The sequence below is a fragment of the Mus caroli genome, chromosome 19 (genome assembly GCF_900094665.2).
Source record: "Mus caroli chromosome 19, CAROLI_EIJ_v1.1, whole genome shotgun sequence".
Taxonomy (NCBI): domain Eukaryota; kingdom Metazoa; phylum Chordata; class Mammalia; order Rodentia; family Muridae; genus Mus; species Mus caroli.
This window is the reverse complement of record NC_034588.1, coordinates 42,082,381-42,105,462: the sequence shown is the minus strand read 5'-3', so window position 1 is coordinate 42,105,462 and position 23,082 is coordinate 42,082,381. Positions and strand designations below refer to the sequence as shown.

The 23,082-nt window shown below is 40.1% G+C and overlaps 1 protein-coding gene across 10 annotated transcripts in view; it reads right to left on the bottom strand.

Annotated features, from left to right (window-relative positions):
• The window catches only part of Btrc (beta-transducin repeat containing E3 ubiquitin protein ligase), a 166,427-nt gene that overhangs the window by 78,160 nt on the left and 65,185 nt on the right, over positions 1-23,082 (bottom strand). The window contains exon 1 of one of the 10 annotated variants that reach the window (XM_029472468.1): positions 9,404-9,620. The exons of the other annotated variants lie outside the window; for them this stretch is intronic. The gene's annotated coding sequence lies outside the window, so the exon portion shown is untranslated. Of the gene's footprint in view, positions 1-9,403; positions 9,621-23,082 lie in introns of those variants that run through there. 10 annotated transcript variants of the gene reach the window in all.

Here is a 23,082-nt window from a genome sequence, read left to right as displayed (position 1 = left end):
AGCTTGGTAGTTTATAATTTTAATCCCAGCACTTGGAAGACAGGCAGGAGGATCTTTTGAGTTTCAAGTTTGAGGTCAGCCTGGTCTGCTAATGAGACCCTTGCAAACAAAAAACAAACCAAGGGCAACAAATGTTAGCCATTTGCAAAACAAACAGAAAATCCCAATTACATTTATTTGAATTCTCTATTAAAAGTAACTGTTTATAGCTTACAGCTGACAAATTTGTTACATTATATAAAATCATTACTTTTCTCTTTTTTTTCTCTGTGTAGCCCTGGCTGTCTTGGAACTCACTCTGTAGACCAGGCTGGCCTCGAACTCAGAAATCCGCCTGCCTCTGCCTCCCGAGTACTGAGATGAAAGGCATGTGCCACCACGGCTGGCTATTACTTTTCTAACTGGAGTTACTTTATTTCTAGATTCAGGACATATTTCCAACATATGAACTTATCTGGAAAATTTCCTAATGCATAAAATTATATAACCACCACTGTGTTGTAAATCAACATCTAAGATATTCAGTTTTGGAAGAAAAAAAGAAATACATTTGAAATTATGCAACAGTTTTACTGGGATTCAAAAGCTCACTGCTAGGTTGGAGCCTCTGGGTGATTCTTGCCTGTGTCATCAAGTTCCTTCTGAGTTTACTGACTCACAAGGAGGAGATGAGCTAATGACCGTAAAGCGCTACAAATAAGGAAACCAGGCACTACTGTCTGTGAGCCAGGGCCGCACTCTGCAGCCTTGGCTGGCCTAGAACTCTCTGTCTCTGCCTCTGCCAGAGTGCTAGGATTAAAGGCTAGGTGCTATTGTTAAGAATTCTTAACAAGAAAAAGGAGTAAAAATCTGTAGACACTGTTAGAGCTATTTAGTGTTTTGTTTTAATAGGATAACCAAAATTTATTCTGGCCAAGTCATTATTAAAAGAAAGCCAACCAAGAATGAAAAATTCAGCACAACTGTTAAATGAGACAGTAGCAATGTCAAGTGATTAGGCTATAAGGGGCAAGGAACTGGTTACCACCTAATATTGAAGGAGACATGTGGAGTGTCAGTGAGTTAGAGATGAATAATCACTCCCAACTTGACAGTAACAAAGAATGATGAAATTGCCACATGAGCCTAATAGGTCAGTCATCTGGGTGGTCCTCAGGAACCTCCCCAACCAACACTCAGAAGAGTTCAGTTTCCAATTGCTTACTATCCACACTCTTAGTGAGACCGAATCCCAACAAGAAAGGTACCCAACTGCTCTACTCAACAAACTAAGTTACAGTCAAGAAACTCAAGAGGAACTAGTTGACACAGGGAAGAATCACCCAGAGGTTACTAAACTAGCAGATTACTAAAATAGTAGGTGCACTTTTTATAAATAGTAAAATTGTTACATAATTCTGAATGTATCGTCATAAGATACTAAGAAAAAATAGTAACTCTACAGTAAAGAAATCTGGCAAATAATGCACTAATCTCTTGGTCTAAGAGATGGCTCTGCAGAAGCATTTCCTGAGGGCCAGGGTTCAATTCCCAGCATCCACACGGCAGCTCACAATTGTCTATAGCTTCAGTTCCAGAGGATCTGATGCCCTCTACCAACCTCCATAGGCACCAGGCACACACATGGTGCACTGACAGACATGCAGACAAAACACCTGCACACATACAAATGGAAAAGTTAAAATAAATGAACATATTTAGGATGAACAAATCACCTTTGAAGTTAGTTTCCTTGACCCAAACAGGAAAACATCTACTCTGGATGGCTAAATGGTGAAAGTGTTTACCATGCAAGCATAGAGATCTATGTTTGGATCCCCAAAATTCATGTACAGCTTCTCTAATCTCAGTATTCCTGCTGCATAGGAGGCAGACAAGCCAGTGGGCCAGCTAGCCTGTCAGACACAGTAGTGAACAAGACATCCTGTCTCCAACATGGTGGGAGGTAGGTGATGGCCACACATAAGTGCAGTGGTCACGTGTACCTGTGTGCGGGCACAGCCCCACCTACTCATTAAGGTGACAAGACTAACCTGAAATGAAGGAAATCCTATAAAAGTAACTATCCTTAATTCAATGACAACAACAAAAAAAAAACAACGTCAGTCATAGAGTAGATGAGTAATAGTTCCTTCGTAAAGGGAAACCAGAGACGACTAATTTTAATATGTGATCAGAGATTTTTTTTTCCCCCCATAAAGGCCAATAATGAAAAACTGGGGGAAAATCTAAGTAAGACCTTGTAGATATGCTAATATTAAATTCTAGAATGTTTTGCAACATTCATTCTTCCTTATGTGAAGACATGGATTTTTTTTTGGGGGGGGGGAAGTATATAGCTTTGTACCTGTAACACAGTCAAGCTCTGACAAGTTTACCACTCCCTCAAATCTTTACAGTCAATCTTCTCCCCACTGAAAATCAGTTATTTTGTTTTAGCTCAATTATTTTGTCTTTTCCAAAATGCCATACAAGGCACTCAGGTAACATGAGCATGTGAATCTGTTCTTTTTACTCAGAGTTTTTTTGTTTGTTTGTTTATTCATTATATGTAAGTACACTGTAGCTGTCTTCAGACACCCCAGAAGAGGGCATCAGATCTCATTATGGGTGGTTGTGAGCCACCATTGTGGTTGCTGGGATTTGAACTCAGGACCTTTGGAAGAGCAGTCAGTGTTCCTAACTGCTGAGCCATCTCTCCAGCCCTCAGGTTATTATTATATAAATTATTATTTCCTTTTCTGGTCCCCTCATTTTAGACACAGTTTCACACTGTGGCTCACACAGCTTGGTCTGTACTCACAGCACCCCTTGGATTCCCAAGTGCTAGAGTAATAGATATGAGCCACCATGCTCCTTCTTTTTATTGTCAAGTCCTAATCTACGATAGGGATACGTCCATCTCTTTACACATTCCATTTCCTGCTTTTGATCTTACATTATGTAGTAAATCTTTAACTTTCAAATGGTTCAGAAAAAAGCATGTCAATGTAAGTGTGCATGCATGGAGATAACAAGAATGTGGCAGCATGAGCACTTGGTACTTGCGTGTAAAGAATATAAGGGGATGATTTGTACTGTTCTGTCAGAAAGGAAACACTAGGCTGTTGTTGTTTGTTGTAACTCACGTGTTCCAGCCTGGTCCCTAGTTGGTGCACTGCTCTTGGGAGGTTACTAGCCCTAGGTGGAAGAGACATGGTTTAGCAGTGGTGGGTCACTGAAGGTGGGCTCAGCAATGCTTAAAGCCTAAGATCTCTTTTTCCTGCCTCTCTTCACAATATGACCATCCACCACATGTTCCTGATGCCAGAGACTAAGTGTCCCCAGGCTCCCTTGCTTCCTGGACATGATGGACTCTAAACTGTGATCCAAAATAAAGGCCTCCTCATCTCAGCTGCTTCCTTCTGTCAGTTATTCTGTCAAAGTGAGGAGAAAAACAATACAGAGGTCAAACCTGAAAAAAATACAGAAATAAGAAGCAGGGTGAGAGGGGAGCTGTAAGTCAAAACTTTTGGGAAGAAAATCCCCCAAATTTAACTGAGACTTTTTTTATTCCTCTTGAGACAGGCTCTCTCATGTAGCCCATCTCTCCTGGCACTGGCTTTGTAGCCAAGGATAACCTTAATTCTGATCCTCTGGTCTCTACTGTCCCAGTGCTTGGACATAGTCATATACACCCGCAAATATGACTTTACATGGTTCCAGGAATCAAATCCAGGGCTTTGTGCATTCCGTACACAGTCTAGAAACTTACTTCTTCAGTACCCGAAACTTACATCCTGTCACAAAACCCTAAGCAAATATGACTGTTGATAATTTTATCCAACAGCCAGAACACCTCATTACAGAGAACAATAGGTTCAATGTGTTTGTAGTCCTTGAGCAAAAACTCCCTGAAAAAAAAAAAATCTGTGAACAATAGCACTTTGAAAAAGATTCTAGAGCCAGTAAGTAAGATCTTATCAAAGCTATAGACACTGACTGACTGATAACCTGAGTCCATCCTTAGGGCCCACACTGTGGAGGGTGAGAACTCACTCTCCCAGGTTGTCATATGACCTCCACTCACAAGCCATGAAGCACGCACACATGCACGTGCACACACACACACACACACACACACACACACACACACGAGAGAGAGAGGGGGGGGGGAGGCAGGCGGGATTAAAAAACAAAATTTAAAAGATTCTATATAGCTTTTTACCTTTGATATTAACCCCAAAAGTATTTTTCCACCTTAGATAAATTGCTTACAATTAAAAAGAGATGTAGTTTTTGTTTAAGTTTAACTTTTTTGGGTGTGTTGTTTTTTGAGTCAGGGTCTCAGATATAGCCCAGGCTGCAGACATAATATTGATAACAGATGGGATGGTGGAGTAAGAAGATAAAGTATTAATAAAGAAAATAATTTTTAAAAGTGAGATACTGTTTAGGCAGACCACAAATGCTTTTTTTTTCTTTTCTTTTTGAAAATATCTTCAGAAGTAACTGGCAATAAAAATGTAGCCATGGGGGGTGGAGGGGAGAGGTAGTTCTGAGATGGCATGGTGGCATATGCCTTTAATCCCAGTACTTAAGAAGCTAAAGCAGGTGGACTCTCTTACAAGTTCAAGACCAGCTTGGAATACATAGTAAGACCTATCTCACAAAGGAGTCAGATGATAAACTGTCTCAAAATCAGCACATCCAAATTTAGCATACTAAATCTTTAACCCCTCCCCACCATTTCTAATCAGCTCCTCACCATTTGGTTCCCATTACTCAGCATCTCTTTTATTATTTCCTCAGTACTTTGTTCTTTCAGCAGATCTGAGTTATCAACAGAGACTTTCTTCCCTTGCTGCTATTCTAATATTCTAAGACACTTCTACATCCCATCCGCCTCTTCTCCAGCCCAGACACCACCATTCACCACGGACCAGCTCTGACAGCCCTGCTTCTAGTACCTGACACAGACCATGCCTATGGCCAGGACTGCCATGCTAAGAAGGCTATTCTGCAGCTCAAAAAACATAAATCAGACATGGTGGTGCAGACCTTAATCTTGGGAGGCAGGGGCAGGTGGATTCCTATGAGTTCAAGGCCAGCTTGTCTACATAGCAAGTTCCAGCACAGCCAGAACTACATAGAAAAGATGGAAACTTTTATGGTACCTACTTACCTGTCCCCAACTCAATACATTAGAACCCTAGTAATCTGGCCAATTTAACTTCCACAAAGCACACACCATTTACCATTCATCAATTTTCTACTTCTTTCATTCTTTTCCCTTCCCATTCTACTCTTCCTCCTCCTCTATTCCCCTCCTTCCTCTCAGACATAGCTTCACTATTTAACTGAGGCCAGCCTCTACCTGTGACAATATTCCTGCCTCAACCTGAATGCTAGGGTCCCAGGTATGTGTCATCATACTTGGCTCTTTCTCTTTGGCCACAGTTTTGTTCTAGGGCCTGGATGACCCTGCACTCAGTGTGTAGACAACAAGTGCTAGAGTTATAAATATGCCATCACAGCTTTGCTAACTGAATCACCCCCGCGTATGATAAGAGCCTGCTTTCCTAACCCTTTGTCTACTAAAGTCTCAATTCTCAATTCCAAGTTTGGTGAGAAGGCGCAGTGAAAGATATTTGTCACCAAGGCTGATGACCAGAGTTCAATTCCTGGGACCTTTGCAGTGTAGGAAGAGAGCCAACCCCTGCAAGCTATCTTATGAGTGCCCCAGCATTTACACATTTAACTTCCTGCCTCTACACACACACACACACACACACACACACACACACACACACACAGAGAGGTAGGGGGTAGGGAGGGAGGAATTAAATGTAAATTTAAAAAAATCTTGACTCAAGTGACAATTAAAATACCATCATAGTTCTCTCCACAGCTCAACACATTACAGAAAATAGGGTCAATAGATGCTCAATAAATAAATAAGGCCCATTTGGGTATGGGGTGCACACCTTTAATCCCAGCATTCAGGAAGCAGAGAGAGAAATATCGATGTGAGTTGTAAGTTCAAGGCCAGTCTGAAAAGACATCACTTAGAAGTAAAATCACAAGTTTCAAACCTAGAAGTAATGTTTTTTGACTTGTGCTTCAGGGTTTTTTTTTTTTTAATACTTAACATATTTAATGTATTTGTGTATTTTGTCTATATGTTTGTGCATTATGCCCACGGAGGCCAAAAGAGGCTGCTGGATCTCATGGGACTGAAGTAACTTACAGAAGGTTGTAAGCCATCACGTGGGTGCTGGGAATCAAAACCAGGTCCTCTGGAAGAGCAGCCAGAACACCCCTGACCACTGAGTCATAGCTCTAGTCCCAATGCTACACTTTTCACTGTAATAATTCAAATGAGTATGTGACTCAGTTATTATCGTAGCAAAGCAGGTAGATGCTGGCAAATTTCAACCCTGAATCTGAACCCTTTTAAGGTGGAACTCAGGCCAGCGACAGTTGATAGGGGAGAGAGACTCCCTTAGAGATGACCTGAGGTCAATTCCCAGATCCAACAAGGTGGCAGGAGAGAGCCAACCAAGAGTTGTCCTCTGACCTCCATATATTTATTCATTATGATATGTACATGCTTGTACATATGTGCATGCACACACAACCACACAAATAAGCACTTCAGAATCCAACTGTTCACTGTCATGTAGAATGGCAAACACATATGAAGAAAAGAACCTAAGACTGTTTCTAATACCCAGCTAAAAAAATCATGTAGTGAGCTTTGCAGGTGAGTTAGGAACTGAAGTGATACTGTTTCCACACAACTTGTCCTGTGACTTGGCAGTAACTTTAACCTCCACATACACATGGTTTCCAATTTACATTAACAAAAGTTATTTTTTACAAGGTTAAAAGGTAATTTAGCTACATAAAAAATAATAAAAACTCTTCAGTGAAAGGTGACATAAAACACACACACACACACACACACACACACACACACACACACAGAGCTGGCCAGAAAATGACTGCAATCCTAATACTTGGGAGGCAAAGGCAGGAGGATCACTGAAAGTTCAAGGGCAGCCTGGTCTGAGTAGTGAGTCACAGGCCAGCAAGTGCTACAGAGTAAGGTACTCTCTTCTAAAGACCAAACAAAAGCCCACCACACTCTGCATTTGAAAAAAAAATTAACGAGTCTTCCTGGGATTAATGGGAGAAGTAAGTAAGTCTAGAAGCTTATTGAAGGTTCAGTTCTTATCCAAGGACCAGTTTTTAGGGAAGACCTGAAGTATCCTCAGAAAATAATCCTCTCTGGCATGCTTCCACAGACAATAGCTTCTCTGGCAAGTTTACCATTTGGCATACCCTATTAAGCCACAGCCACATCAAACAAAGTCTGCACACAGTGTTTAACTTCTACGGAACCCCAGTCCAAGCTTTCAAGGGGTGCTATTTTTCAGCGGTGCACAGATCCAAACATAGTGGTAGGAACCAGATAGAATGGAAAGTGCTCCCTGGGAGAAACCAAAGAGTACTAACTGCCATCTGCACTGCCTTCCTCCCTAGGACAGAAGTCAAAAAACCTGCCAAGTGGGTTGATCCCCCTGCTACATTGTCTGACGCTAATTATAAGAATACTACAGATGCAGCCTTTCTCAAAATGCAAAGGGACTGTGTGTATTTGCAAAGAACAACTATTTTTTATGCTTCCAAATTCTTAATCCTGTTTGGAGCTGTCAGTGGGGGTTAATGGAAGCCTTGGATAGGAGAATTCCAATCTGGTTGGCAGATGGATAGGTTGGTTATAGCTGCATAACTATGTCTTGCCTGCAGGCACAATTCAGAACACTGTTAAAGCAATATAAAGTCTCTGTCAAGCTGAACCATTTGGATCAGTAGCAAGGAGAAATAATAATAAAAAAGAAGTTCATTTCTGGGCCTTGTGCATTTATGCTAGTATACAGAAACTGATTAATTGTCATAGTGTGTTGGTCTTCTATACCTCAGATTTCTACTTCTGGAGGAGATTTTGCATGCTAATATAATCATTCTCCCTCTTGAGACATTAGCAAATAATCAAATGAAAAACAGGATCATAATTTACTGAGATTCAAGCAATTCTCTATGCAAATTTGACTTGTTATTGCTGCTGCCTCGTTAATCTGAATGCCTTTGACAAACTCCTTTGATTTATGAACTCATGACAACTCCAATGTGTATATATTTTGCTAGATTGACATTATCATTAAGAGTGGGTGGACTGAGCTCACATGAATGGCTGATTTTATTCGCTGGTGTCTGCTGCTCAACAGCTGAGCATCTCCTCCTCACAAAGCCCCTGAGCGGCAGGCTCTTCCCATCTTCCCATCCATTCATCATCTCGATGTTAATTGGCCCAGGCTTTAAGCAAATTTTCAACACGATTTAAAGGCACGATGACACTGATTACTGACCCTCTGCCATACGGTGCCTATTGATTAACCTGACAGAGATGATGAGCTTGAGGGAAACTAGGTGTGTGGGGACCTCAGGGAGAAAAATATATTGTCTATGCAGGCAAACACTTGTCATTACCTCACAAGCCAGAATCTGCACAGCACAAACTCTTAAAAACACACTACTGCTTTGATACCTACAGCTAAGACAGAAAGTGCTTTCTGTATCCACAGATATTACAAATACGTCATGTCAAAACACACTGACACATTCAGTATTTAGAACAATTCCCTGGGTAGATGCTTGCCTTTCAACCAATTATTCTTGTGTTAGCTGTGTGTATGTGTGTGTTTATATATTAAATTAGAAGTACTGGGGTGGTCTAGCAGTATTTTATTATGCAAGAAAAATAAAAGTGAGGAAACAAATTTTAGGAAATAAAGGAAAGAAGGAAGGAAGGAAGGAATTAAATAATCCCAGCCAGTTTCACCATGATTAAAACAGGCTACAGTCTGTCACTAAAAGAAGAGATTTTCTCAAAAAGAAACCCAATTTGATTTCAGAAATTCTGTTTTCTATTCTTTCAATACCACAACCTGACTCCAAATGCCAAACTATTCAACACAGAAATTATCAGCAGAACATTTAGACAAAGCAAAATAGTATTAGAGTCTGACAAACATAGTTCTTAAACTCATGCTTGCCTGTTTGCAACAACTATTGTGCAAACTGTTTATTTGGAGAAAGTGTGAACAATCTTTGAGGATATGCTTCAGAAATCCCAAATTCCTCACTATTAAGAGAAGAAAATATAAACGTTCCAAGTTAATAGGCGGTAAGTACAAATATTGGTAACAAACAAAAATCTGCTCAAGCTACTGCTCAGTCTGTAAATGCACACACATCATGCAGCACACCACGGGTCAGAAAGGACACCTTCAGATAGGGACAGTTATTATTTAAAACAAAGCCAACAAAATATCCTCCCTCTGGACACACATATCACCTTGTTTACTCACGAGTCCTGGGGGACAGCCAGTGTACAGTTTTATACACAGGGAGTTTGGAGCAGCACTAACGGTTATTTCAAAGCTAAAATAATAGAAAACTGAACAGCCTGACTGTACTCGCTATTACAGTGACATGGGCTGTTAATGTAAGAGATCAAATGTTCTTCAAGCCAAACAGCATTGGTGCCTGTTATTCTGGAACATGCAGCTCACTCCCTAAAAGCCTGCCTCCTGCTCTTCTAAGATAAACAAGCTCAGCTCAGCACTGAGATGCTCTGATAAAGACAGAGAGGAGCTGTTCTGGGGGAGACAAGAGAAGAGGCGCCAATGTTGCTTTTGTTCACTTTCAAGTCAACAAGCATCATAATCAAGACGATAGTATTTTATCATTAAAGCATAGATATAAGAGAAAAACAAATTTGCAGCAATCAATATAGGGACCATTCCCCAAAACAGCTAAAACAGTCATCTCTGTTTTCTGAAGAGGAGAGATGACAGCTGCCTGAACATATTTAGCTTTGTGTCTTCTTAATCAAAGATCTGAACATCAACTTAGCAATGACTCTAAGTATATATAAGAATTTTTAATTAACATGCGCTACACCAGAATAACAGTCTATGTAAACACAAAACTAAGTTTCTGGGCTCTAAAGGCTCAATTGAAAATCAAACCATACTTTATTCCTTACCCATTTAGATCTGTAGGCTGTGAATTTTTAAAATTATTTTATTCACTTGAACATGACAATGCAGTCACCAAACTCTAATAACACGGCTTAATATTTCAAACTGAAATAGAACAACAAAGTAGACCCCTGTGTGTCAGACCAGAACTAATATTCCTTTAAAAAATATTTTCATACATATATTTCATGGTTTAAAAAACAAAAGCAGCTGGGTGGTGGTGGTGCACACCTTTAGTCCCAGCCCTCTGGGAGGCAGAGGCAGGCGGACCTCTGAGTTCCAGGACTGTCAGGACTACCTGTCTCAAAAACAAAACCCAAAACCAACCTCCCCACCTCAAAAAAAGGAAACCAAAAATCAACCCATAAGGCTAAACGAGCACAGTAAACTAAGATACATTTGCCAAGCGAATGTGGGGTTGAAATAAAAGGCCAAGCACATCTACCATGCGACCAAACCACAAGGAGTTTAATTTACTTCTGCACAAACTTTTAAGTTTAAAAGCAATTGAAGAGTCTTTTGCCCTCTTCACGATACTACACCTCCTGAATATGTACTTGGGAGAATTTCATGTATGCCACAGTTTTCCTTGCTGTCATTTTTATATACTATCTTCTCCAGAGATCATCACAGTTATCTGCATGTGAGTAAGAGGTGAACATTTGCCTCTCCTATGAATAACTGGTTAATTTATAACTAAAAGGTATCTATACACATTGTATAGATCTTTCTTCTTTCTCAAAATAAGGCCAGCAACTAGAGAGCCTTTGTGCCATCCACCCAGACCCCAGTGAACTGAGACCTCTGGCATGCTCATTCCTCGTACGTTCTCTGGGTTCTTTTAAATTCTTTTCCTCACCTTGGGTATCTTCCTTGCTTAGATGTTACTTACAGTTCAACAATAGCTTCAAAAAAATTTAAGATTTGATCAACTTGTTAATTTCCTCCAAGTGATTATCAATTTGGAAAAAAAAAATAAAAAGCACCCTAACTAAATAATTACAGAACAATACAAAACAAACAACACTGACTGTTTTGTGTTCTGGGTTTGGAATTTATAATTATAAAGTTGACTATATTTGACCATTCTCTTACTTCCTTTATTATTAACAAGTTGTTCTATTCTTATTACCCTGCAAAATTAACTATTTTATCAAATATTTCTTACAATTACAAACTGTTCTTCTCACTGGTTTTTGTAAATATTTGGTCCTGCATAGCTCTTTAAGTGTATGTTTTAAAGAACAGAGGCATGTTTAGAAGAAGAAGAAGAAGAAGAAGAAGAAGAAGAAGAAGAAGAAGAAGAAGAAGAAGAAGAAGAAGAAGAAGAAGAAGCAGCAGCTTGTACGCACCACACTTTATACTCTCTGCTTTTTCTTAAGATGCTAAGTATGCTAACTATATTCATATACTTGACCTTGATCTTTTTTAACCTTTGTTTTTACTGTAAACCTTGCTTTCTCGTTTTTGATACCATCTATTATAGAAAGGGGTGGATTATGTTTTTAAAGGGAAAGCAGCTAACATAACGACACCTCCTGGATTGTCAGGTTTCTGAGTAGTTTAACATGGAGGGAGAACTGGACTAGGAATTAAAATTTAAGTGAAGGACATTTCTTTTCTGGACAGGCCAAAGGTTATACACACCCACTGACAACTGACTTGTTTGAATGTTAAAGCTAACGTTATCAAACAAAATGAAAATAAAACCAAATCACAACTTGGAGTTCTATTAGTAGTAGTACACAAGTATATTTATTTGTAACGATGAAGTAATTTTACTTTCCTAGGAATAAGTAATCTTGTTGTGTCTTTGTTTAATACAGTGCTCTTTGACAATTAACAGATTTCAAAAGTCTTTTTCTCCAACAGAAGGACTTAACAGTAGAAATCCTCCCTATTTAAAAAAGGACAACTTAAAAGGATATGTTTGCATGTTGTTTGCATGTCTGTAGTCTTCAGTTGTTGCAATGCTGGACAATAGTCACATGCTTTCTAATCGTCCATTCTCCAACTATACACCATTTTGTTTACATTCCTGACACTCTACAACTTATACTAATACTATTTAACACAGGCTCTGTTTTGTAGATGTACAACCATAAACCTAGATTACTTTTATAAAATTATTTCCTGTCACTTAGTAAAAATGAAGAATTTTCTTTGGAAATATTAATAATCCTTTGTTGATTAAAAAAATAAGTGAGGAAACATTAATTTAATATCCCTGAATATTATAGTTCTGATCATCATCATTTTGGAACAAAAATAAAAACAAGCCCAACTAAATAAGTAGCTGCCAGAAAGAAGACAGAGATGGGTAATGCTGATAATGTTATTAGGAACTTAGCCATAGTTGATCATTCTCTTCCTTCCTTTATTATTGAAAAATATTCTATTATTGCTTTCCAGTGAGTTTTTCCACCGAGCACATATTCCTTACAATTACAAACTCTTCTCTTCTTATAAATGTCTGGTTTCTAGGGCTGAAAAACTTGGCCCAGTCTAGCTCTTTAAAGTGGCCATTCAATTTAATGCTATTTTTTCTCACCAAAATTTAAGTTAGGGTAATTTTAATCAATAATCTTTTCAGTAAAAACTAGTCTAAGGTATCACCCACAGTATTTTGTCATTTTATGGAATTAAAATTTAAAAACTGCTTTGCTTACTATAGAGTCTAACATATACAAAACACTAAATTTAATGTTATAGCAGAAAGCTTTGAAATCTGTAATATTCAATTTCTTGGCATCAGTGTGTCCTGCCAAAATTCCCTCTGTGAAAAATCAATGTCTATTCCTTGCTTCTGCAGACAATGAAGAAACAGTTGGTTTCAAAACCAGTTGCCTCTCACTGCCTGCTGTACAAAGGACATTCTGGGGAGTGGTCAGTAAAGAGAGCAGTCATTTCTAAATGCCAGTGCTTCCCAGCATCTCCTTTTCTTCTCCGTGGAATGAAGTCTGAGAGCACTGACTGGTGGGTCATTCGACCCACGAGGGCCTGGAAAGGTTTCAAGAATAACAGAGGTCATGTAATTGCCAAAAGAGCATTAGCCACTCAATCATAATGGATAATTAAATGACCTACATGATTCCTGAAATAGCTGCTCTATATTTGGTCTATTACTTGCGTCCCTCAAGATAAGCTACTTGTCTGGTCTGCCTTGACCCGCAAAAGTCCAACCTGCGCCTGGAAACTAGCTGCATGCTTCTATTGCTTTGAAACCCCACCAGACTATGCTTTCAGGAGGACACACATAAAAAATCAATCTCGTATCCTTTTCCCTATTGTGCTCTCTGGAATACAAATTACTAAAGAAAAAAAAAATTAGTAAATCCTTGGCTTAGATCTTTGAGGGAATAAAAGAAAAAAAACTGTAAGAAGATTACAAAAAGAAAACTATGGTGACTCCTTTTTAAAAAGTTCTCCTTGTATGCCTGAGAATTTTCCATTTGATTATAAAGTTTGAGATATTTATTTATTTTGTAGGCTACAGCAAGTCATTAAAACGCCAAGTGCCTAGGATGCATTTTTTGTAGTGCAGACTATTGGACTCTTTACTGGCCTAGTTTTTTTAGTCCTGTATGGCAAAGTAAAGTGCCTCGTTCCAAAATAATAACAATAATAATAATAATTCAAATACAATATGGTACTGGTGTTCACATAATAAAACTGGCAAAAAATATCACTCAGGTTTTCGTATCTCTGAATAGTTTAACGTACTAAAATACTGGATTAGAAAATACAGGCAAAGAAGAGCCAGCTGCAAAATTACACTTGGGAACTGCTGCTTTGTGGGGTGGGGGAAAGGTCTGCTTGTGGCCCTAGAGGTAACTGCACATCTAACAAATACTGCAGAAAGAGGCAAGAGACAGGGAGGCAAAGGCAACCTACAACAACAGCATGGGACAGAGATGTGAGGGACAAAGAGCTAACATTTAGAATACCCTAGAGGCTAGTAGGATTTTTCTGTTTCCACAGGAAATTATGTAGCTCGGGGCTACTGGCTACTCTGATCTCTTACTAGTACATGAATGGCTTATTAAACCTAGAACATATCTGTTTTAGTTAACTTCAGGGTAGGGAGGGGCAAAGGGGAGGATAGAACAAAATGTACTTAAATGCTGGATTCTTTCTCCAGGCTGAATGCCTTTCATCCAATAAGACATTCAGAGCAGTGACCCAGCAAATGGATTGCAAAAGCAATCTTCCGTCCCGGTGCCACATTATCATTCCTGTTCAGTATTCTCCATGAGATATCTCAATCAGCTGTGTGTAAGTGACAACGCAGCCCATTGCTGGGTTAATTAAACATTTGACTTTAACACCCTCCCCGTCATTAAGCAAATAAAAACAGATAATTCAAACTGCACTTCATCCTCGGGGTACACAACACACATGTCAAAATTAAGAGAGTCCAAGGCCTCCAGGGAATTCTGTTGAAGCTATAATCAGTTTAAATCTTATCTGGTTTATCAATTATTCTATTGATTAAACCAAAGCGATTATACACAAGTCCTCTGCCACATGGGATTGATGTCAGCAGAGCAAGAAAATAACTCCAGGAGGTTCCAAACTGATTTAAAAAGCGACCAACAGACAGACCAATAATAGTCGATTATTACATACCAGTGATCCATACACCGAGGAGTTGATTCTTAGTTTCAGGCGGTGAAGTGAACTGTTTCCAATCACTACGTCTCACTGATATACCTTACAGTTGATGCCAGAAAATTTATGTTGTGGGCGATCAACATTTATTCTACTGATTTAAGCAGAGGCTGGCTAGCATGTTCAGCAGCTGAGATATCTTTTATGGAGACTGGCCCCTAACTCTAAAAGAGAAAGAAAAGCTCAGGCAAAGAGAACGAAAAACTTTCCTTTCCTTTCCTACGTGGGCAAGGCTAGTAACAGGAAGGGCTGAAAGGGACATACAAGAGACCCAGTTCTTCTGAAATTCTCCCAGAATCCCAGCTATTTCAGGTTGAAAAACAGACTATAACATCACAAAGACCTTACCACGAAGAGTCATAATTTCTTTTATTAATTCCAAGGGCAAACACCCTCGTTACTATTATGAAAATATTAAGCTCTTCAAATAAAATGTTGATATCTGAACCCCAACATCAAACTTTTCCAGAAAAATTTAAGCACAATTTAGATGTCCCCCTGTCCAATTACTGTGTACTATCCTTCAAGTTTCCATGGCCCTTGACCCCTCAAGGCCATACCTTTCTGTATGAGAGAAAAGCACTGTAAAACCCAGTAACAAAAATGGGAGAGGCAGCATGTCGGCCCCTCCACACCTGAAACATGCGTACTAGCCCTGCTCGGGAAGGGAATTGTGCACTGCCACGTGGACACCGCGTGTGCACTCAACCGGAATTAACTTATCTCCTTCAGACTTTCTGTTTTCGGGCAGACTAAGTAAGAAAACTGCATTAGCATGCTGTATTCTACACTCACCACTAGAAATACTGAGGGTGCTATTTGTAATTGTATTCTTTTTAAGGGGTTTGTTCTCTGCAGCTGTTTTCTGCTTGCAGTGTGTTTCGTGTAATCAGCACATCATCATAAATACATTGGCTGCTCCCCTGAGGGCGGCTGTCAGGGTTTAATTTACAGAACAACCTGGCCACTGTGAGTTGTAACACACTAGCACTATGGCAAGGAGTTACCACACTCTGTGAAAAATGGGTTCCTATGAATTTTTATATCTAGAGCTTGTCCCAAGACGATTTAAGCTTTAGAAATACTGTTTAAAAGAAGTCCTTTCTACCTTGAATGGAACAAACTCATCGATAGGAGAAGACTTGAAGTAATTCTCAAAGCCCAAGTAAGTGGGCACCAGCAAAGGTAGAGAAGAACAGAAAATTACCCACCAGCAGGAGGCACTGTAGCCAATGCCATCTCCAAAGTCCCCAGAGACCCTGAAAGGATGTGCAAAGGGAAAGAAAAACTACTCCAAGAGACATACTAGGGTATCAATCATTCTTTTCTGCTGAGATGAGTTATGCTGGATATGATAATAAGTACACTATTTTCTTAGACTACTATTATTAAACCATATTTAGCGCAATGAATGGGGAAGGGAATGAGATAACAGGGATTCACAGTAATTCCTCCCCTTATGCACAAAGCTCCCCGCAGAGCTTGTACAAAGGTTTGCAATATATGTTTAATGACTAACTAAAAGCTCCTTGAGGCCAGTGCCTGAATCTTAATTTATGCCCAATATTTAAAAACAACAACAACAACAACAACAAAACCCCAGCTGGCACATACAGGTGAGCTGAGTGGAGTTATGACCCTGTTATTTGTAGGATTTAGATCTACATGATGTCAGAGGTGTTACACTATACCAAGTATATGTTAATGTCAAGAATGGTGCTTCAAGCCTAGTCTCGGGACTGTGGAGGCAGAGGCATAATCAGAAGGATCGCTGACAATCTGAGGCCAATCCGGTCTACGTAGCAAGTTACACGCCAGCCAGTGCTACATGATGCCCTGCCTCAAACAAGCAAGCAAGCAAACTACATATCTTATTTCTCTCTGTTTTTATCAAAGTGATTAATATATGAAACACATGTAACTCGGTCTTAACAACAATATGGACCCAAAATATTGGCATATTCACAGGGCTAAGGAGATGGCGCATGGGTAATCAGAGCTAAGCCTGTGCTTCTAGCAAAAGGAGTAAGTAAACCCAAGGGCAAGCTTCGGGTTAGCTAGAGTTGCAGGACTGGTGAGATCCAGCCGAAGTAAAAAGATGAAAATAGGGGGCTGGAGAGAGAGCTCAGTGGTTAAGCGCACTGGCTGCTGGTCCAGAGGAGCTGGCTCAATTCCTTGCACCCACATGGCAGCTCATGACTTTATAACTCCACTCGTAGGAGATCTGGAACCCTAACACAAACATGCGAGCAGAACACCAGGGCACATAAAATAAATATATCTTAAAAAGTGGATGATGACAATGGATCACAATGAAGGATGACATCTGTCAATCTGGCTCATGTGCATGCACACTCACACATACACACCCTACAGACACACATTCATATTCAATAGAATATTGGCAAATTCAAACGTATTTTAGTAATGAAGACCATAAGAAAAAACTTACAAGTTTTTCTGTGCTTTTTGCCTCAACTGAAAGAAAAAAGTTTCAAAAGGTCAAAAAGGCACCCAATGGCACTTTCTGACTAATGAAATGGCAGTGCACACACATTCCATATATCCAGTGAGTATTATATGAGTATATCTGCATATTAATGTATCATTCTGTTAAGAGATATTTTACAAGTTAGAATGCCTAGAGTTAAACCACAATATGGTTCATAATGCTTTGTTGGTTTGGTTTGGTTTTTCGAGACACGGTTGCTCTGTGTAGCCTGGCTGTCCTGGGACTTGCTATGATCAGGGTGACCAGGCTGGCCTCTAACTCAGAGACCTGCCTCCCTCTTCCCTTGAGTGTTGGGTGTGCACCATCACTGTCTGACCATTTGTTGTTGTTATTTTGTTTGTTTTGTTTGAGACAGGATCTCTCTGTGTAGCTTGGCTGGCCTGAAACTTGCTGTGAAGGTTGGTCTTGAACTCACAGAGATCCCTTTGGAGCTTACTTTTCGGTGCTGGGGCTGAAGGTGTGTATCATCATCGCTCCAGGCTTGATCTGTCTTCTGTTGCCTTCTGTGCTGCACAGAATTACATTGCATGATGTCTTTAGATATTATTAAACTGTGCTAAATGTGGTGTCAAATGCCTATTACTTTAGCACTTAGGAGGTAGAAGCAAAAAAGAAAAAAAAAAATCAAGCATTTAAGGACAGCCTTAGCCACAATAATCAGTTCAAATCAGCCTCAGCTGAGATGCCTGAGGCCTTGCCCCAAAGAAGGAAGGAAGGAAGGAAGGAAGGAAGGAAGGAAGGAAGGAAGGAAGGAAGGAAGGAAGGAAGGAAGGAAGGAAGGAAGGAGCAAGCAGACAGACAGAAAAGATTACCTACTTCACTGTGGAGGGTTTCAAACACACCCAAATTTATGTTAAAATTATATTTAAGCCATCTAGTAATTAATTTTTCCTATAGAAAATTTTCATTTTATGTAAGCAGAACCATATACTTGGCAAGATCTCATAACTTCTTTGGTTGTTTTGCTTTGTCCTGAGACAAGGCCTCATAGCCCAGGCTGGTCTCAAATACCGGGATCCAAGTACTGGAATTACAGTTCTGTGCTGTGCCCAGCTCGCATCACCTTTATTTGCTCATTGCTGGAAAGTAGTTCTGACCACCAGAAAGAAGTTATATTCAGGAATACTACTAAACCTGTATTATTCATCCTGCCTAGTACACTAAGACAATTTATACAGAAAAAATGCCAGAATCAGTTTTTACAAATTAAAGGTTAGAAAACTTTAATTCAATTGAATAATTACTTTTGTTCATAAAAAGTCTTTGTTTAATAAAATACATGTTAGCCATAAGAAATTAATCAGATGTTCCCCCCACCTCAATTCATAATTGTAAACATATTTGAGGACCTTTTGAACTAAGCAGGGTGGGTTAGACTAAGGTCACTAAATCACATGACTACCTTCTCTTCCCTGGAGACCATGGAGTAGTTCCAGAGACTGCCATTAGAGAGCAGCACAGTACACACCATCAGTCATAGCTCTTACCATTTCTCCCACTAAGGCTGGAATATTCTCTCTCTCTCTCTCTCTCTCTCTCTCTCTCTCTCTCAATTAGAGCAGTCAACAACTCCAGAAAAGAGTAATTCAATTAGTGCATTGTGGAGCTCTACAATACCTCTAAGCAGATGTTCCCCATCTTTGGGAACTGGAGCTAGGTTTCAAATACCTGTACGACTCAGATAACACCACTACATTACATCATTTGTCAAAGTGCTTACATATGCTTCTCTGACTTCAAGGAAAAGACAAGGAAACAAACCTAGGCTAGCCTCTTAGAAAGGTTCTTATCATCAACGTAAACAAGTATAGAATTTTAGGCAGCAGTAATTCAGTTACATTTTCTAAATTATATTTATAACAAAATGCCTAGTACTCAAAAGGCAAGATCTCAAGTAGGAGACCCAGCTGGGCTACAATGTAAGATCCTGTCTCAAGCAAACAAACAAAGCCAGAGGAAACCCCTCCCACCAAAGGCCAACTCTACCTCACTATACTTCACACAATATAATTGTAGAGGATTTTCCTGTTGTTATGCAGTGCTATAGCTTGGACCTGAGGCTTTCAATATCCCTGGCATGCACACTATCACTGAGCCACACTCCCAGGCCTCTTACTGTCTGCTGTTCTTGCCACAGTGTATGTAGCCATGCATTCCATACTGCAATGATGGCGGTGTCAAGATGGGGGTGTATTCACAGGAGGAAAACCAGAATGCTGATCCCAAAATATGGCTATGAAAAGGCCAGAAATCATGGCTGGTATCTTCCAAAGAAACAACAGAATTGGAACCAGTCCACGTGGGTAACATGTGGATAAAGCAATCTTACAGCTCTCAACACACAAACAGACTTGTCACTCAGAATCCAGACAGATCAGTCTCAGGACCCTCCATTCCTCATCCTCCTAGCAAAGCATAGGAATCTCAAAAACGGTATAGCTTTGCAGACAGCGGAGACACGGCCTCCCAGATAATCATGTCTAGGTTACTTAACACCTATTAAATTGCAACCGTTATTCATATAACTGCTGTACAGTATTGTTTAAGGAATAATACCAAGAAAAAAGTCTCCTCGGTACACATCACAGGCCTAAGTACATTTTCGGCTTCAAAACTGGCTGACTCTGCACATGGAAAACCAAGGATACTGGGGATGGGAGACAACTGGTTATGGGCAATTATTCCATGTTACTACAAAACACTGTCGGGAACAATGAGTGAACTAAAGTTTGACTCCTTGAAAGAAATCTAATACACCAAACAAAGGAAAGGAAAGAAACCTCGTGTCGACACGACACTTCTCGAACAGGGGTGCAGATCAGCACAGATTGGATGACTCCCTGGCAAAAACCAATCGTAAAGAGGACATGTGACATGCTGTCCTCTGGTGATCTTTCCAACCCCAAAGCTAATTCTCATAAGGTATGATGCTGTGAAAGCCCTCAGCGTCTGAGCTGTTAGCTAAAGCATTTATAATAAATACAGCATGGGAAGAAATTTTGTGCCCCCCCCCTGTATTAGGATCATTTCTTACATTCCAGATTTTCTTTATTTAAAAGAATGGTTGCAGGCTGGAGAGGTGGCTCAGCAGCTGACAGCACTGGCTGCTCTTCCAGAGGTCCTGAGTTCAATTCGCAGCAACCACATGGAGGCTCACAACCATAGATAGGGGGATCTGCTGTCCTCTTCTGGCACACAGAAGAGTACTCATACATGAAATAGATAAACAAACAAACAGACAGACAGAAAGATTTGTCTCCTCTCATCTTCTGAAAATCAGTGAAGGAGAAATCAATTTCCAGAAGAGTTTTTTTAAAATCCCCCACTAAGTTAGACAGTGGGTTCTTATAGCTTATAAGCAAGTGTTACGCCAATATTTGTGTTTTCAAACTACAGAACAATGCTTAACAACAGCAAAGACTCGTTCTTACTGTCCTTGGTTTGGGTCTTCCTCTCTAAGCACTCGATTTCTAAAAGTAGCATGCAGTTCTGGATACAGGGGAGTGGGCCTGTATTCTGTAATTCTATCTCCTGTCTCCCATCATGACCTTAAGACAGAAATTAGGAGGTATTAGGAGGATTTAGTTCAATGCAGAGCACGTGAGCATGGCCAAGGCCCTGAGTTCAAGTTTTCAAAAAAGCACTGACTGCTCTTGTACAGGACCAAGATTCAGTTCCCAGCACCCATGCGGTGACTCACAGCTTCCTGTAACTCCAGTTCTAGGGGATCCAACACCATCTTTTGGCCTCCACGGGCACTGTGCACACTTGGTGCAAATGCAGACAGACAAAACGCTGGAGTAAGCAAAACAGTTCTTCTTAAGCGCTACTATAAAATACAAATTTTGCATATTGAAGTATTTTTCTTACTAAAATTTCATTCTTTGATAAATTCACCATTTGAGTAATATCAAAATAGTGGAGGTTGGGCTGGAGAGATGACCGAACAATTAAGAGTATATTTGCTTTTCCAGAGGACCTGCGTTCGATTCCTAACACCCACATGGCAGCTCACAACTGTCTATAACCCATACTCTAATACAAACATAAATGCAGGCAAGACACCAATACACATAAAATAAAAAAGTGTAGGTTTGGGGCTGGTGAGACGGCTCAGCAGGAAAAGGGGCTTCCCAAGAAGCCCGACTTTAACCCCACAAAGAGAGGAGAGGAGCCTGTGGCAAGCTGTCCTCACCTCCACATACACGCCCTACACATATGGAATTCAAAATTTAAAAAATCTAACCAATACACAAACACACACACACAGTGGGTGAACTTGTATTTGTATAGCAACATCAGCCATGGTCGGCAGTGGGGAACAACGTCAGTGCGGTCAGCAGCGGGGAGCAGACAACTCCACTGTCCACTCACACCTGTCCACACCGGCTTTCCTGACTTCCTGCTGCAGACACAGATGAAAGACCTAATGTGGCTCTTCCTCGTGATGGGGTTCTCCAGAAACCCTGAGACCCACGGACTGACTCGACTTTATCCTCACAGCTTGTTTCTGTTCCAGTGTTAGGTTCATTTGGCTTTGCTGGCGCCACTTCTCTTTAACATTGTCCCTTTTTATGTGGTTAAGGCCACTACTTCCAACCCTATGAACGAAAGCGGACAAATAGGGGAGAAAGGAATGAACTGTGAACACCTCAAACAAGAAAGGTTGCTTAAAAAACTAAGTGTCACATTCTGACAGTTCAATATTTCATGACCAATACAAGGAATGAGCAACGGCACTGCAACTTTAAATCTTCCCCTCGGTGTCAGTCTCTCTCTCTCATTGTAATGCCAAAGGGAACGGCAATCAGAGTGGAGATGTTCAACGTGATGGAGGTCAGGACACCATCGGATCAACGTGCCAGAAACACGACCTTGTTTATTTTTTTCCCCAGTATTATTGTTTACAGGGTGCTTTGCCCATGTACCTTGTGGTTCTTAGCTAAAAGATGAAATTACAGCCCAGGATGAAGCGCTCAGGCACACATCCAATTTGTGTTTCCATCTCAGAAAACAAAAAGCTTCTAAGGCCCTCAGGCTGCCATTCAAACTTGGAGGCTGACATTTTTAACAGCATGAACCAGAGAATGGCAGAGAGAATGATCTAATGCATTTCTGACTTGTCAATCAAAGATCTCACCTCTGCTGTCTTGTAAACAGTTGGGGGCCATCTAACTACATTCATAAACCTAGGGAGAGCTTCCTGCCAGCTGGGGTGCTGGAAGCACATGCTCTGGCTTCCATCACCAAAATCATGATTCAGTTTTATAATCTCGCTGCAAATAGCACACAGGCACTTTTCCAGGACTACTGAAATAGAACCAGAGCAGGGAATACAAAAGAGATTTTGGTCAAACAGTGATTTTCAAGCTGTTGGATTCCTGTATCCATCTTATCCTCATTTTACTAATTTCCCTCAAAGGACTGTACTATGCTACAGTTGATATGCTTAAAAAATTAACAACCTGCTACTTAAAAAATCAAGGGGAAATACATTAATATTAAACTATAAATGTCCCTTACGGTTTACTATCAGTAAAGAAAGTCATACAAAGTAGTGACTTGTGCAAAAGATAGAAATTACATTAACAACTACAGCAGCTTCATTTAAATTAAGCTAATGAGGGGCTTTCATTCAAATACAAAGCTTTTGGTGCTTATAGATAAAGTTTTACATTTACTAGCTTGAAATGGCGAGGAGGTTTATGTGTAACGTGAAAATCTAAGGGAACTGCTAACGCCTCGTGCTCTCACTTTGTCATGACTATATGGACCAACACATATAAAAACCAAGCTGACTTTAAAGTT